General features: G+C 45.8%; 1 protein-coding gene across 2 annotated transcripts in view; it reads right to left on the bottom strand.

Annotated features, from left to right (window-relative positions):
- Positions 1-11,394, bottom strand: part of RALBP1 (ralA binding protein 1) — a 28,118-nt gene extending 16,724 nt beyond the window's left edge. The window contains exon 1 of one of the 2 annotated variants that reach the window (XM_072329817.1): positions 11,256-11,394. The gene's annotated coding sequence lies outside the window, so the exon portion shown is untranslated. Of the gene's footprint in view, positions 1-10,642; positions 10,727-11,255 lie in introns of those variants that run through there. The other variant, XM_072329818.1, reaches the window with a different exon arrangement.
- Positions 11,395-14,399: the final 3,005 nt, after the last annotated feature.

The following is a 14,399-nucleotide window of genomic DNA, read 5'->3' as shown; positions in this document are numbered from 1 at the left end:
CTGCCTGCTCCAGCAGGTTCCTTCTGCTGAGCTGGCTGGTGGAAGAGCTCAAAACAAGCACTGTAGACAGAAAGCAGAGGAGCAGCAGAACCAAGGTGTCGGAAAGGCAACCTCCCCTCTCTGCACAGTTCATGTTTGTGATGCTGTGGGTACAGCTTCATGACCCAAATTTCACTTCATTCTTACTTTTTTCCTCATAACTACAAGCTTCAATTTCTTTACCACTCACCGCTAGGACTCCCGCAGCTCTAGTCTGATTTCTTTTTCATCCTCAGCACGTCATAACACAGCATGCTTTGGCCTCTGTGACCCACACTTCTTGCACAGTCTCACCCGCTCCTTTCCCTTGATCTTCACTGTCAGTTCAGGCTGCTTGCTTGCAGATACAGCTCTTCCTCTTCTTCCTCCTTTTCTCATTAGCTGCTGGTTCCCGTTTCCTCCTAGATATTCTTCTCTGCTGCAGTCATTTGTTTCCTCCTAACTACTGACCTTCTCTTCTCACCTCGTCCTCATTCCTCCCACCAGCCTTCAGTCTCTCTCCCAGGTAATACATGAAATTACCATTTTCCCTACCCACAGCAGACTCCCACCAGTTCCTGCTCGCTCAGTATTTGATTCTTCTTCCCGAGGAAGCCAAGAAAATTGTTATACAACAACAGCAGAGAACTTCTCCCAGCCCCAGTGCCAGCTCAGACCCAGCTACTCTTCTCAGTACTCCCAAAATGTAGTTTCAGGAAGCATTTCCTGCTCAGCACAAGCCTGAATATTCATCACTGCATGTGAAAACAAAAGCTGTTACTGAACACATGCAGAGCTGTGGCCCTTTTTCTGTTCTCCAAAGAAGTATCAAATCCGAATTAAAAAGGCTTTCAAAGCTGGGAGGCAAAAGGTACTTCCTTAACATAAGGACTCCACCATCTTTCCAGACCACAAAGACAAGAATGTGGGTTAGGGGGAAAAAGGGAGATGCCCATAGAGCTAAGTCGGCCTCGTTCTTGAAAACAGTTCAGTTCTCTTCAAAATAATCATAATGATAATAATAATAATCAGCCTGAGCTATGCACCTAGGGAGAAAAACAATGTTATCCAGGTGATGTTTGGGAAATCCATAGGCTGTTCTGTAAAATTACCGAGCATAATAAAGGCTGCTGGGAATCCTGCTGCAATAAGAATTATGTAAGACAGCATCTGAAGCGTGGCGTGTGTTCCTCAGGTCATCCCATGTCACCACACACAGCTGTGCTGAGAGATCTGGATGATACACTGAAAATAGTCCCGAGAAGTCAGTGATCAGAGAAGGGAGGTCAAGAGTGAAGTGAACACTCACTCGGCTGTCAAAACGCACCATCACAGACACACAAAAGCAAGATCCACAACACGGCAGTGCCTCATCATTAACTGACTTCAGCCCAAAAGACTCGGCCATATGTGACAAGGTGATGTTATCCAAAGACACGCAGCATGCTGCACCGGGGCCAAAATCACACTAGAAATAAGCATTGTTCCATTTTGGAAAGCAGTGAGCCAGAAAAGGAAAGGAGAAAAAACTACCAGTTGTGGTCAAAGCACTTCAGAAACAAAGATGACTTAGAGACAAGATGACAGAGTACAAAGTAAGTTACTGTAAGTTCATGCTGTCATACAGCAAGCTGACATCAGGGACATCTATTTTATCGAACAAACAGCACCCTTTTCTTTGCTAAACAGGGCAACGCGGCCACACAAAGAGAGAAGGAAGTGCTTCATGTAGAACGTAAAGAAAGCTGAACACTTCACAAGTTGGAGTAACCACACAAACAGCATTAAGCAACTCCTCATGAGTCATTCACTTTCCATGATTGGGATTAATTAAAGCTTCAAGAAGGACCTTTCGTTTGTTGGGTTGTTGTTGTTTTTGAGAACAGCATTCAGCTCCTAAACCTACAAGTACTTTACAGGATATGTGGTACCGTAAGAATGATCAAAAATGTAATTTAAGTCTGTAATCACACAATTCAAGTTACACAACAGCAAACTATTTTTTTTCCAAAGCCAACGCCAGCATCAGAACAGCTCTGAAAGCAATATAAATAGATGGATGCATTTTCTCATTCAACTGTATGTGGATGAATTCTGCTGCGATCACTGCACCATGCAAGGCATTCCAAATTCTGCTCTGAGAGTCCATACCAGCTCAAAGGCAGTGATACACAAACACATTAGCTGTCCCAGAGAGCTACAGCATATCTACATTTGAATGGGCTGTTGCAGGACCAGCTCACATTCCAAATGTATAGCAGTAGCTGAGTTACTCCCTTTTACCGAGAGTGTTCCAGCCCCTCTTTACTCCATCCATTAGAGAGCCAACCCTAAAATAAATACTAAAGTAAATACATAAAGCAATATCCTTGCAAGTCTTCAGTGTTGGAGCATCCACCACCTCTCCGGACAACCTGTTCCAGTTCTTCATCATCCTTACTGTAAAATATTTCTTCCTTACATCCAATCTAAACCTCCTGACTTTTAGTTTGAAACCATTTCTCTTTGTCCTATCACAACAGACTGCTGAAGAGTCCATCCCTTTCTCTCTTGCAGCCTTCCTTTAGACAATGGAAGACCACAATCAGGTCTTCCCACAGCCTTCTCCTCTCCAGACTGAACAGTGCCAGCCCTCTCAGCCTGTCCTTGTAGGAGAGGTGTTCCATCCCTTGGATCACTTCTGAGGCCCTCCTACGGACACCCTCCAGCAGGTCCATATCTCTCTTGTACTGAGGGCTCCACATCTGGATGCAGTACTCCAGGTGAGCGAGGCCTCACCAGCAGCAAGTGGAGGGGCAGGATCAGCTCCCTAGACCTGCTGGCCGCATGTCCTTGGATGCAGCCCAGGGTATGGCTGGCTTTCTGTGCTGTGAGGGGACACTGCTGGTTCATGTCCACCTTCCCATCCACCGCTATCCCCCAGTCCACTTTTGGCAGGCCCTTCCCCACGTTCTCCCCCAGCAGAATCTATCATCATGAAAATGGTTTCAAAGTGGAATGTTATAATCAAAGCCACGTGTCAGAGGCACCCTTGGAAATAACAGGCCAGCTAACACAACTTAAGTGCTGCTGTTGAATTTTTCTGCACAGCATGTTTCCATGAAGTTACAAGCAGGTCAGGACTCAGCCTCATGAGGCAGACAGGCACCGTTGTTGACTAGCTGGATTCCTGCATCACAACTGCTGCTGCCCACAAGGAGAATAATTCCTCACTTTTCAAACTTCTTGGAAGACAGCTGGTTCAATGTTCGGGATTTTTCAGTCCTTCTGCATATCCCGCTCCCAGTTCCCATGTGTTGCTGCCACAAAGTAATCCAATCCCAGCACCTCCCCTCACCTTGCCCAAACCCAGCATACTAATTGCCCATTCCATGCTTTTGTGCCTCCGCTTCCCAGGCTGAGCTGCACCTTGCCTCTCTCACAATCTCCTTCTCACCACCCAGGTGTTCAGCAGTGAGAGCCATGCAACTTCAGTTTCCCCATTCCACTTCTCCACACCCAGTGCCTCACCTAATCTCAGCTCCTGGCTGCTCACCGTTTCCCAGGTCTTCCCTTGTAACCTTCTATTTCTCCCACATTCAATTCCAACTATGGCTTCTGAGAAGTACAGTCCACCCATATGCAAAGAAATGTGGGAAGTCATCTCTTGTAAGACTTGGGTTGTCCCTCTAAAATACAGATGGCATTAAACAAGGATAGCCTGATTACTGAAATATTTGTTCATTACAGAAATGGGATTTTTCTCCCCTGCCAACTTAATTCCCAGAAACAGCTTGAAGAATCTGGTTTGTGCTTTTTAGATTTAGAACAGGAAGTTTTGCTTTTACCGCATAACAGATAAGGAAAAATGCAGTAAAAGGTTGTGGGTTTGTTTGGTTGCTTTTTCTCCATAGTATCATAGAATTGGCCTGGGTTGAAAAGGACCACAACGATCATCTAGTTTCAACCCCCCTGCTACGTGTAGGGTTGCCATCCACCAGACCAGGCTGCCCAGAGCCACATCCAGCCTGGCCTTGAATGCCTCCGGGGATGGGGCATCCACAACCTCCTTGGGCAACCTGTTCCAGTGCGTCAGCACCCTGGAATTTAAACAGTTTGAACAAATATGGGATTACTTCAGGTTTTGTTTGATCTTGGGACTATATACAAGTTTTATCCGTTTCTCATCTCACCTCTTTTGAAGAGCTGACTGATCTCTGGCCACCAAAGGACCTCAGCCCACCATACAGTATAACCTAGAGAACATGAGCTAATTTTTATACTTCCATTAGGTGCTGGACCAAGATGACAAATCCCTTTTATTACAGAGATTTCAGCTACTGCACCCACTCACACACACTCCGCTTCCCCAACTCAGCCAGCAGCGCACTCAGTGGAATCAGTTTAAAGAAAAAGCAAGCGAGACCACTGAGTGGTTGAACTGAATCTACTACAAGTGCCAAGAGTCTGGGTTTTTTTTTCCTTGTTTTCATTTTAAAGTGTGCATTAGCTGGCACATGCTAAAATACTCCACATGACACGTCTAACCAGGAAGTATTAAAGCTTTGGCTTTAACCTTGATAACATGTTTGGAACATGCCTGCACACCAGCAATCTGGCTGGTATAGCTGTGACAACAGTAACTTGCCAGCAATAGAGATGCAATAGCACCTCCAGAGAAGCCCAAGGAACCTACTCAGCCTAATGTGCAGGCAGACCACACAGTCACCCACATCACCGCCATCCCCTTTATCCTGGCCAACTACAAGGAAACCAGAACAGCTATGCTCCCCTACTCACATCTCATTATTTGCATCTGCAGGTTCGCCCCTCAAAAGCCATTGTGCTACACAGAGTAGTACACTCACTTTGGTAAAGTCTAGTTACGCATTGTCAACAACACAAATCTGCTTAATATGTAAAGGAAACAACAACAAATACACGTGCTGTGTGAGTTCAAGCCAGCACTTCCTAATCCATTACTGAGATACCACCTTTTAGACTGGATGTAGAAAAATCAGAAGTACTATGCTCTAGATATATACTATATCACTGAAATGGCTGAATTTTGATCATTCATTTCCATACAGCATTAAGTTCATTTTAAAACAGTCATAGAATCATAGAATTACCCAGGTTGGAAAAGACCTTGAAGATCATCAGTCTTGAACTGGGAGGCCAGTGTTAATGTTATCTCAACAAAGACACCTGGAGCAGGTTGCCCACAGACATAAGTTGATGCTCTGCCCCTGGAGACTCTTAAGGTGAGGCTGGACCAGGCTCTGGGCAACCTGATGTAGCTGTGCTATCCCTGTTCATTGCAGTGCAGTTGGACTAGATGGCCTTCAGAAGTCCCTTCTAACCCTAAGGATTCTGTGATTCTATATGGACTATTCAACTCTAAGGCCTACAGTTCCCAGAAATAAGCATTTGTTGGAAGTAAAAACAATGCCATACAAACCATTATGGCTAAGATCACGAAAATTAAGATTCTTGAGTTTTATATTCCTTTTTTGCCACCACATACTAAACAGACAAAAAGTTCTACAAATTAGAAGCTGTTGCTTGAACTGACAACCCTATAACGTAAGGAGAAACTAAGAACAGCTTTACTTGGACATCCTTACAGTGTGACACATGACACAGACGATCAGTATCTATGGATGATTTCTTTCAAGTTTAAAGCCCTGCACAATGCAATAAAATGCAGGCAAATCGTACCAATAGTGAACACCAAAATAGAAGTGTTGCGGCTGAGACAGAGCTCATTCTGCACAGATAGCAGAAGAGAAAAGCAAAGGAAGACTTTGATCTAGAGAAACTGCTTATATAACAGCTTCTCTGTCCATTTTTTAATGATTATTTACTAATTCTGTCTCAGCCAAAACCAAAGATGTTGTAGAAGAGTCTTATATAATATCAAGTTAACGCTGGTGGCTACTGGCCTTGAAGCAAAGGAGAAAAAACCCCCCATCCTGCCCTCACCAAGCATTTTTTTTAGGTTCACAATGAGTAAAATCCATATTAAGTTGCCAATGACAACTCTACATCAAGACCACATGAAGGACCGGTCCTTTATGCAAATTTATATATGGTGCTATATTGTTCAGTATATCTGGAGCTGGGAGTTTGCCATCTCTGCCCTAGATTCACTCAACACCCAAGGGGAAAGTCAGTGTAAATATGTATAAACTTAGCAGACTATTATGATCAGCATCACCACCTCCAGGGCTGAGGTCTTGCAAAATGCCACACACGTGAGTACTGAAATACCCACAAGCACATACAAGGCAAGGAGGCTGTAAGGCAGGAACTGCTCCCCACAGCCAGTTGCCACCCCAGGGGCTCCCCCAGTCAATGTCCCCAGCAGCCCCAAGTCTGCCCTCCTGAAGGCCAAGATAGCGGTTTTGCTGATCCCCTCCTGACTTCACAGAGTTTTCCTGCCACACACTGGCTTCTAGCTCCCCGTTTGTTGCCCATGTTGTGTACATCAGTATAGATGCACTTCTGCTGGGCTACTGGACACCTCCCAGCCGCGGCACGTTGCCCCAGGCTCGTATCTAGTGAGTCTCCACCTCCAACTAAAAAGTTGATTATCACACAGAACAGGACCACACAAGCTCTGGCTGCCATTCCCAAGTCTGTTGCATGCACATGAAGAGTCATGCTACTTCAAATTAAATCAGTGCATGTAATTTAATGGAAGCCTGGTATCCACATGCCAGAATAATGTCATCGTACTTCCCCCAAGTCAAAAACAAAGTATAGAGACTCAGTTAATATCAAGCATTTTTAAGAGTGGTGAAATCCTTGCTATTAAGTGCTAATAACCACCTCGTGTAAAGCACCTGTGAAAAATCTCTGTGTAACTGCTTTAATGATACACACCAATCTCTTCACTGACATGGATGCATGTTATACATATCCCAAACAAGGTGGATAAAAAGCACTCGATGACACAAGCTATAGAGATTCTGGAGAACTGCAATCCTGAGTTTCAGGTTAAAAACTTCAAAAGCATGACCTGGGAAAGATCCTTTAAGGTTAGCTTCCAAGTGCTTAGCACACAGAGCACTGGGATTAAAACGCATGAAGAATAAGAAAAGGTTAAACCATTAGGCCGAAATAATCCAGGAAGTTTATGGCTAACTCCATTCATCAGCTGTTTGCTCCCCAGAGTCTTATGCTTTCAGTCCATCTGATCAATGAAAAGAAAAAAACCAACTGAATATGCAAAGTGTTCTATGTTGCCTTAGAAGAACAGCATCACTTTCGAAGCAACTGTGAGGACTAAAAGAGGAGGCTGACAGAAAACCACGTTTTTCAGTTAAAAAAAACGTCAGGCTTTATAGAGATTAGTGTTATGTTTTTATATAACAGTTGGTTCACGATATTAAAAGTACAACTATTGTAAAATATCTCCTGATTTACAATGTAATCTCAGGCAATACTGCATTCACATGCAGCATTAAGTAAGTGAAAGAGCTGTATTAGGCAGAGGGAAAAGCAACCAACCTAAAATTAGACATCAGTAGAAAAAGGGCAGAACACTATTCACATAAGAAATGAGAGTCTCAAAGCCAGCACGTTGAACTACAGAACTGACATGGTGAAGTACATGCTAATAAATACCTGTGCAAATATATTTTCACTGCAATATCCAACCAAACGCTGCAGTCAGAACAGCGATGTGAAGTCATATTTAAAACACACGTGGACAGGCCGGTTATCAGGGCAAGTTAAACGTTACATTTCACTCAAAGATATTACGGAGATTCGATTTTACAATTACAGTTTCTGACTCTCAGATGTCGCCCCTATTCTAAGAAGTTGGGTATGGTTTTAAAGAGAAGCAATGCTCTTGCAAAACTCTTACTGAGGTTTTTGTGAAGAAGGCACGCTGCACTTGTTGTTACTGATATCTCCTTTCTCATAGGTGTCACACTGACAGCACTGTCATCATCTCTGGTGGCTTCAAATGCATTCATCCCACTTAAGCCCTGCCTGTCCCACTGATCCACGTTCAGACCCAGGAGCTCCTCCTTCCTGCCTGTCTTTTTCCCAGCATGAAGCTCAGTCATACCACATGCAAAGCCCAGGAACGCTATCAGAGCTGCAGAACAGAAACTAAGCTCCAAGCACTGACTTGCACTAGATCATACACACAGAAACATGTAATTTTCAGACTACAGAGCACAAAAATGAAGTCTTTCCCCTAAAAGCTAAACCAGCGCATCTCTATGCACTCAGGAAAGGTCTTCAGCAGGACAGACACCTATGATCCGCATTTCTGGTTGCTCTGTGTCACGGGAACTATGCAAGGAAAGAAATATCAAACTGTATGCTCTGCTTAAATACATCTATTTACTTACCACAGGAAATGCTACTGGCAGGCAGTGAGGTGGCTGCTCAGCCATTCACTGAACATCGTGATCTCATGTTTTTGAACTGGCAGCTCTCAGTCTCTCATACATGCTTGGAATTCACAGATTAGATAAGGAGAAACAAACAGACTTTTCATTTTTGTCTTTCTTTTTTTAATTCACAAGTAATAAGCTACATTCAGATCCCCCAGTTTGGTCAAACAATACGTGCTTGCTCCTGGTACGTTACCTTCTCATAACAAAATGGAACAAGCCCTGTTTTCTTTCTGACCTGTTCCAGATGAATGGAATCAGTGGGTTACCACCCTTACTCAGGTGACACCCCTGTTTCCAGCCTCCATGAGCAGCTGCTGCCCTTACAACACAGCCTGAAAAAGCATCCCTGATGCTACTGAGCCTCAGAAGGGAGACTCCTTGCTGCTGCCAATATCACAAGTTCTTTTGCTGCAGAGCACCCTCACAGCTTCACCCAACTTTATGTTTGCTCACGTCAAGACCAAAAGTGAGGGACAGGTCCTTTTGGCATCTCTGCCTGTGAGCAGCTGTGGGCTTGGCAGGATTTTCAAGCCCTTTGAGTTCCTTGGGCAATGGCACAGACTGCCCAGGGAGCTGGTGGAATCACCATCCCCCAAGGTTCAAGAACTGTGTGGAAGTGGCACTGAGGGACATGGTTGGTGGGCATGGAGGGGATGGGTCGGTGGTTGGACTAGATGATCTCAGCAGTCTTTTCCAATCTTAATGACTCTGTGATAGGTTGGGATGGGCAAACAGCCTTCCTTTTGCTACAAATCGACCTGCATCCTCACCTTTGTTGTCTCTGCCACAGCAGGACAATAGTCACCTCTCAGCATCACCACCATAGGGATCCTGCCTGAGCACTGGCTGCCTGCAGGCTCCTCCCAGCCTGACCATGTGCTCACCCAGTTTTCTCTGGTTTCCCGTTACTGGTGGGTTTTTTAAGCCAGCAGTTTGTCCACAAGGCCCTGGTGAACAGCAGAGCAAGCTGATTGATAGATTCTTTAGGTGAAAATACGCAGCCAGCATATGGCAAACTGTGCCTATTTTTAAGGGTGGTGAGTCATTCACTGATTCAAAATGATCAGACACATTAGCTCAGAGAAAGGCTTAGTATGTTACTCCAGGCATACAATTAATGAAGATAAGTGTCATACTATACTTTATTTTGACATTTTGAGGCCAGCTACCTGACACCGAGCTTTGTAGAAGGAAACAACATTTGCATTCGCGGGTATTTATTACTAATCAACAGCATTTCTTCATATAACTCTGACACAGTTGATCAGAAATAGCAGCACGTATTCCAAAAGCATTCAAAGTCCTGCTGTTAGAAAACATGGACAGAACATATCAGGGAAGTGCCTAAAAGTTACATGTGAGATCAGAACCCCGAAGTGTACATATGCACATCAGTTTCAACTACACCTACAGCTTGGAAGCAAGAAAGCAGCTACTGCTACCAAGGCAATATATCCCAATATAGACATAAAGAAATGGAAACAAGCCACTCTACAGAAGTACCCGTATAGCTACAGTAACACACGAGATTCTACAGTGAAATCCTTACTTTCCAAGGAAGATAACACCTCCACTCCCCCAGCATACCTTCACTAAGACAGAACAATGCCAGAATTGCGCTGTATTCCAACTCTGAGGCAGCTCTATTTTCTATTGCATGCATGAGAAGACTAAAAAACAACTTGATTTTCTCAAAGTTAGAAATAAGAGCCCTGGAACGGGTAACCCAAAGTTCCCTGCTTATCCCTTATAAGCAGCCTATTCTTCTCTATTTTCCTTCTCTGTAGAAGAAAAGCCCCTACAGAGTACATGTCACACTGACTGTACAGGACTGATATGAACCGAACAACCAGCACACCCTGCTTCATAAGAATCTGTCCATGACATTTCAAATGACATAAAAAAATAAATTAAAAGGGACACCTCTCTATTTCTGTTGTTGCTGTTGTTTAGGCTTGCTGACAAAGTCACATCCATTACAATCCTGGGTCATATCCAACAGAGCCTCAATACTATTATGCTCAAACGGGTGCATTATAGCCGTAGTTCCCAGTTCAGATCATCACAGTGCAGTTTGGGTTGGAAGGGACCTTAATGCTCATCCAGTTCCAACCCCACTTTCCAGACGATTAATGGGTATAAGGATGCAATTGCTGCTGTCTTGCTACACTGGAAGCAAAACATTTACACAAATTCGCTTTACACAACCAAGAAAACGGCCCTACCTTATTCTTTTTTATTATTTTTCATTAAGGGTGGCCACGATATTCCATGAACTGCGGATGGGGGACGAGCACGGCATCGTCCTGAAGGGATGCTTTCATTAGATAGGTGTGCTTGTACTCTAACACACGCGCAAGCACCTTCAGTCAGGCTCTATTACTCCCGCACCTCGCGCTGATACTCTCCGCCTGCCGAGACACGTTTTTAGCATAACACCACGAAGCAGCCGACAGCGTGCCGAGCACTCCACAAACGCACAGCAAACTGAAGGCAGACAACTTGCCAAACACACGGGAAAACGCCGACAGCGGTAAGGGTTGCTCGGACGGGACCTCCAGGTGAAGGCAGATGGACGGACGGCTGCCCCCCTCCCAGGCCACCCCACACGCTGTTCTCAGCCCAGTAGCAGCCAACGGGAGCGCGACGCGGCCGGGCAATGTGAGCGGGAGGGGCTTGATGGCGGGCAGCGGGCCGCCAGGCTGAGTGAGGGGTTAGGCCCCGGGTCAGCCCCTCCCCCGTCCCTCATCCTTCCCCCTCCCCCGTGCCAGCCCCGGAAGCGGCTCCCTCGCCCTTCACACAGGCTAAGGGATCGAGACCGGAGCCGCTCGCACTAACCGTCGGGGTCCCGCTCGCCGGCGCAGCGGCTCCGCCTCGGCCTCACGCACGCGGCTCCGCCTCGCTCCCCATCCCGCCGCCTCCGCCGCCCGGCCCGCAAGGACGGCTGAGGAAGAGGCGCTAACTCCACACCGCGCAGGCGCCGCCGCCCTCGCTCGCACCTCCGCTCGGGGCAGCGGCTCCTGCCGCCGCGCATGCGCAAGGCGCCCAGGGGCGAGGGGTGGAGTGAGGGAGGGAGGCACTCTGCGCCTGCGCGGTGGCGCGAGAGCGAGGCGGGAAGGGGAAGACGCCTCCCGCGCGCAGAGCACGATGGGCATTGTAGTTTTCTCGAGGACACCTACCGGAAGTGGAATGGTCCGGCTTCCCGCCGCCGGACTACAACTCCCAGCGGCGGGGAAAGGAGGAGCGGCAGCGCCTCAGGCGGCGGCGGCTGCTGCGGTAGGTGGAGCCGTGGCGCTTTAATGCGTTCGCCTCGTCTCGTTCGAAACGCCCCTAACGGCCGTGCTGAGGGCGGCAGTGTACCCATGGTGTTCCAGCGGCTTCTCGGCCGGAATAAACTCACAAAGTTGGGTCATGTTCACCGAAACCAACCGAGCCAGGCGAGGGCCGCAACCCCATTTAAGCAGGTTTACAAGGAAACGTAAGCGTTAGCGGTGTGTGGCTGAAGGCTCGGTGAGCCGCAGTCCTTAGAATGTGTGACACGGCCAGCATACGAACACAACAGCTGGCGCAGCTCTGTGGATGTTTACATCCAGCCTGCCTTCCCTATAGCGCTGCTGCCGAGTTTTACGTTGCCAGCTCGGAAGGGAGCAGCCGTCTGCTCAGCTTCATCCTCGTAGAACCGCTTTGAACTGTCACCGGCTCCAGATTGCCGTTCTGTGAAGGGTGAGGAAACGGAGAAACGCTGGATGCAGCGTGAGGAGACCTGTGCCAAGTGACACATCTCCATCTCCTCACAAGCATCCTGTTTACAGAGATATTCAAAAGAATGTTGTATCCCTCGTCTTTTCTGTTACGTTGAGCACCTGCGTATCTTGAATCCTTTTCAGGATTCCCAACCAACGGGGGAATTTGTTTCAGTCGGAAGCAGCCTAATTCATTCCCACAGCCTCGGACGTAATCCCTGAGCTTTTGGACACGTTAATACAGTGGCAGCGTGCCACCTGCTTCATTTATTCACTTGAGATTCAGTGCTTCTTAGTCCCCGTCAAATGGGCTCTTTGTGCAACCTTCTGTGGTAATGTAAGAGGTCCCCCACAGGAATTCGCGCTATTCAGTAGGAAATACAAAGGGGAGGGTTGTAAACACTCCGATTAGTGTTGGAGCACAGAGATATTGTCTCCGCAGCGTATTACATAACCATGCGACTTCCAATTTACTTCCTCCCTTCCAGACGAAGCAGTTTAACAGCAAGTACTTGCTGGTGTATTTAACTTAACATCGCAGCTAATGTCTTGGGGTTTTTCGCTGTACAAAGGCTGTGTTACTTCTGGCAGAAGAAGAGAGGAAGGTTACTTCAGAAACATCCTTAGTAATTTGAGATGATTGCCTGTAAGGATCTCCACTTGAAACGACAGTCGCCAGAGGCTCTCAGCTCTGAAGAATGAGCGTTATCAAGGCTGCTGCCAACACCAGTTCACACACAATGGGCCCATCAGCTAACGAGCACAGAATGAATCTTCTCCCATTTTTGGATGAAGACAAACGAGTGATTGTGCGCAGAGCTTAGTATACCAGTTTACTGCCATGCGAAACACATTTGGATGACTTCTGACTTCACAAAGCTCATTGTGGTCCGAAGCTTACTTACACAGATGAGGGCACGTTCTTACACCCTGCGTTTACTTCGTTCTTACTGTTTTAAGGACAAAGTCGAGAAAAGATGGTAAGCTCTCTGCTCTACCTGACCCTCTTCAATGTACTAAGGAGAATACTAGAATTTTAGAAAGCCTTTTTGTTAGAAAATAGGTGGGGAAAAAAGTAAATGAATAATTCCCTGCCACTTTCTAAAGAGAGGCAGAGATTGTCTTTTTATTAAAGATAATGACTACATCTTATGGCTGGCAGCCTAAAATGGTGCCTCAGAAGCTATTTTAGTATCTCACATTCTAAGTTTGTCCATTGATAGAAAAAAAAAAAACGTTCCTTTGAACAATTATAAATGTTCAATTACAATTATAATTATAAATTAGCAGGTTAATAGGCAAAGCAAGTTCAGGACTTCACTGGCACTTGGTCTGTATGATCGGATCTGCTGGTTCCATGGATGAACTCCATAGGCAGTGAAGCACTGTGAAGTCCTTTTTGCTTATACTGCTGTGCATACAGTGGAAACTAGCAGGTATCTTCCAGCAGTCAATTCCTTTTCATGACCAAAGGCCGATGCAAGCATGCTCATGTTAGCACAGAAACCATCAATCTTCTTTCCTTGACTAACCACATACTTGAACTGAAAGCTGAATTTGAAATATCATAATGAAACACCTGTTCCTTTAAAGGTGAAGAAAGGCTGTGGCAGAACTTGAAAGAAGAGAACTCTGTTCAGAGGGGGTAGTGAAAAATGCTCACTCAAAACCCTTGAAGGGAGGGGAATCTACACGGGCTGTACTGTTCCAGAACATACAACAGAACTCCTAGAAGAAATATTTCAGGTAATGTCTTTAGAAAAAAGGTATCACTTATATATCACAAGTACCCCACAGCCAGAGAAAAGGCAAACAAAAGAGCTGACTGATACCAAACTGAGGCTGTGGCTGGATGCCTGCAGGGGTTCAAGACTCCTTAAGGGACATATAGGAAATGCGCTTTGAGATCACAGAAGACTTACTATGGGATCTGTAGAAGGACTGAAGTTAACACAGAAAAGACTTGAAACACGTTCTGAAATATTCCTAAGCATATGTAGGTGACGCTTTGCTGATATTTAGAGCTAAAGGAAAGCCCCAAAAATAAACGTGCAATGTCTTTTCTTGCAAAACGGAATAGGATCAAGAGAAGGCTTAAAGGGAAACTACTATTTTAGTTTTGGAAGAACAGCGTTGAAGAGTTAATCCTCTGTATTATTCCAGCTGTTTAAATTAGTAACTTTTATAACTGTGTTTCCTGGTAACATTTGCCCTGGGAAAATCACGAGAACAAAAAACA

This window comes from Excalfactoria chinensis, chromosome 2 (genome assembly GCF_039878825.1).
Source record: "Excalfactoria chinensis isolate bCotChi1 chromosome 2, bCotChi1.hap2, whole genome shotgun sequence".
Lineage (NCBI taxonomy): Eukaryota > Metazoa > Chordata > Aves > Galliformes > Phasianidae > Excalfactoria > Excalfactoria chinensis.
The sequence above is the reverse complement of the archived record's forward strand: the minus strand, read 5'-3'. Positions and strand labels throughout refer to the sequence as shown.